The 2993-nt window shown below is 49.3% G+C and overlaps 1 long non-coding RNA gene across 1 annotated transcript in view; it reads right to left on the bottom strand.

The window, feature by feature from the left end:
• Positions 1-1083, bottom strand: part of LOC121923067 — a 2016-nt gene extending 933 nt beyond the window's left edge. The window contains exon 1 of the long non-coding RNA XR_006102295.1: positions 763-1083. This is a non-coding gene — a long non-coding RNA (uncharacterized LOC121923067). The remainder of the gene's footprint in view (positions 1-762) is intronic.
• Between the last annotated feature and the right edge of the window lie 1910 nt (positions 1084-2993).

Below are 2993 nucleotides of genomic sequence, written 5' to 3' on the forward strand. Positions count from 1 at the left end.
AAGAGGGCTAGGAAACATTGTGCCTCCAGTTCTCCTTCCTATATTCATTAAGAGATACATTCTCTAAACATCCATCAGAGAGAGTATTTTCCTGTGTTTATTTTCTTAATGCTGGTTGTATTTGTGTTTGTGGAGGAGTGATGAAGGGGGCACAGGATGGCCTTCCTTCCCTCCCCTTTTTCTCTCCTGGGGCTCTTCTCCATTCAGGGAGCCCAAAAGAGCCTCTCTCTTTGGGTCTCCTTGTGAGGAGGAGAGACCCCCCCCCAGCAGCCCCAGGAAGAAAGGCCCTCTCCCCTTGTGCCCCATGGAAGAGAAAGGAAGGGGAGATAGGGAGAGGGGCTCCCCATGGAAACTGCCCTCTTCCCCCTTTCCATGAGGGTCCTGGGAGAGAGGGAGGAGGAGGAGGGGAGGCTGGGGATGTAGAGGGGCTCCTCCATTGCCATTCCCTTTCCCTGGAGAGAAAGAGGGCGAAGGAGGGCAGCGCTTCCTCCTGCCCTAGAAGCCAGGCCTCCATGGGGCTCCCATCATCATCCCCCTCTTCCCAACCTCTCTCTCTCTCTTTCTCTCTCGGGAGCAGAGCTTCCCTCCATTCCTAGAAGGGACCCCATCCTCTCCATCCCTCCCGTCCCCTTCTTCCTCCTCAAGGGCTGCATCTCCCTTCATCCCAAAGAGCTTTCTCGCTCTCTCTTTCCAAGGACCCATGGCCCCTCCGACTCCCCCCACAGAGGCCCCATAGAGGAGGGGGACCCACTCCCTTCCCACCTCCTCCTCTCTCTCTCTCTCTCCCACAAACACCAGGCCTTTCCAAACACTTTCCCTGCCTCTCTAGGAATCTCAGACCTCTCTGCTCTCTCCTCCTTCGCGGACTCCCTAGGAATCTGAGCCTCGGCTCTAAGGCCTCTTTGGGGACTCTCTAGGAACCTGGGCTCTCCGTTCTCTCTCCCCTTGGGAGACTCTCTAGGAATCTGAATCTTCTCTCTCTCTTTTGGAGGACCCTCTAGGAATCGGAGCTCTGTATTCTCTCAGCTCCCTTGGGGCTCTCTAGGAACCTGAGGCCGCTCCTCTCTTTCCCTTGCATGACTCTCTAGGAATCTGAGGGCTTCGCTCTTTCTCCCTTGATGGACTCTCTCCCCCCCCCCAGCATCCTTAGCAATCTGAGGCCTCCACTTTCTCTGTCCCCTTTGAGAACACAACTACAATTCCCAGAATTCCCTAGCACTGAGCCAGGGCAGTTAAAGCAATCTCAGATTGGATTACTTCTGCAGTATGGATTGGACCTTGAGCGTTTTAATAACTAAGGTCCAAAACACACTGCAGAAATAATCCAGACTGCTTTAAGTGCCCTGTTTCAGTGCTAGGGAATCCTGGGAATTGTAGTTTGTTGTGGCACCAGAGCTCTGTATGACAGAGAAGGCTCCATGTCTCACAAAACTACAGTTCCCAGGGTTCCCTGGCACTGAACTGGATTATTTCTGCAATGTCTCTTGGACCCAACTCTGGCTGCATCTTCCCTCCAGAGACAATCCAGTTTCATACCGTTTTAACTTCCATGGCTCCTGCTATGGGATCTTGGGATATGTAGCTTGCAGCCACTTCAAAGCAGCGCCCGCAAAATTTTATGCCAAAAGAAATAGTTTTAAATGTTTGAAGGGGCCAAATATTATTTTGTTAGCTTCACTGCCTCAGATTAAGGTGTTCTGGGAATTGTTTTGTAAGGCATTGCCTTCTCTGTCAGGGAGCTCTGGCACACAAGAAACTAGAAATCCCAGGATTCCATAGCATGGAGCCATGGCTGTTAAAGCGGTGTCACACTGGATTATTTCTGCAGTGTGGATGCAGCCTAAGAGTGCATCTGCATTGTAGAAATCATGCTGTTTGGTGCCACTTTGGCAGTAACTGCAATCTCAAAATGAACCCGTTTGGCACTGCTTTAACTGCTTTGGCCCAGTGCTATGAAATCCTGAGAATTGTAGTTTCTTGTCGCACCAGAGTCTGCTGACAGAGAAGGTTAAATGTCTCACAAAACTAGAATGCCCAGCATTCCCTAGCACTGAGCCAGGGCAGTTAAAGGGGTGTCAAACTTGATTATTTCTGCAGTGTAGATGCAGCCTAACACGTTTCTATTTGGCACAAAGCTTCCTGGACCCCCTGTTAGAAAAACTCTTTGTTATGGGTGATGTCTCTTGCTGCCGGTGGTTTGAACTGGTACCAACTGGAACAGATACAGTCTTCTCTGGAACTCAGGAACAAAGTAACTTCAACACAGATTTTCACTCAAATGAGGGTTTATTGACTTTGTTGCTATTTACACTTTCACAGCAGACTACTATACATCTTTCCCTTTCAGTGTCCATGCTAGAAGAAAAGAAACCTGAACATGACATTAGTCTTTGGCCAGTTACAGACTGCCAAAATAAAGCTGCTTCGGGTCTCTTTGGAGGTATGCTGTTTAAATGATGCATGCATCCTAAGAATCCAGAAGCTGCACCAAAGCTGCACTCCAGTGCTTAGGAATGGAGTGTGGCTTTGGCGTGACCTCTGGACTCTTAGGACCCATGCATCATTTAAACAGCATACCTCCAAAGAGACCCGAAGCAGCTTTATTTTGGCAGTCTGTAACAGGCCTTTGTTCTCCCAAAAGATCAACATTCCCACCAAGTGGACACAGCTCTTTCCCATGAAGTCCCCATGTAACACAAGAGCATAACAATAACATAATTTTGTTTATATTTTGTCTCAATGTCCTTGAGCACTTCTTCTTCCAGGCCTAGGCTTTCTGGCCTCCAACAGGAACTATTTTAAACTCTAGTTAACAATTGACGTTTAAAGCCCTCCATGGACTGGCCCCTCCTTACTTATCAGACCTTCTTTCTCCTCACCTTCCCACTCGGGCCCTCCGTTCTGGTAGTCAAGGTCTGCTGTCTCAGCCCAGGATTTCTTCTGCCCCATCCCGGATTCGCCCCTTTTCACTTGCTGCCCCTCAATCCTGGAAC

Source organism: Sceloporus undulatus, chromosome 2 (assembly GCF_019175285.1).
Source record: "Sceloporus undulatus isolate JIND9_A2432 ecotype Alabama chromosome 2, SceUnd_v1.1, whole genome shotgun sequence".
Lineage (NCBI taxonomy): Eukaryota > Metazoa > Chordata > Lepidosauria > Squamata > Phrynosomatidae > Sceloporus > Sceloporus undulatus.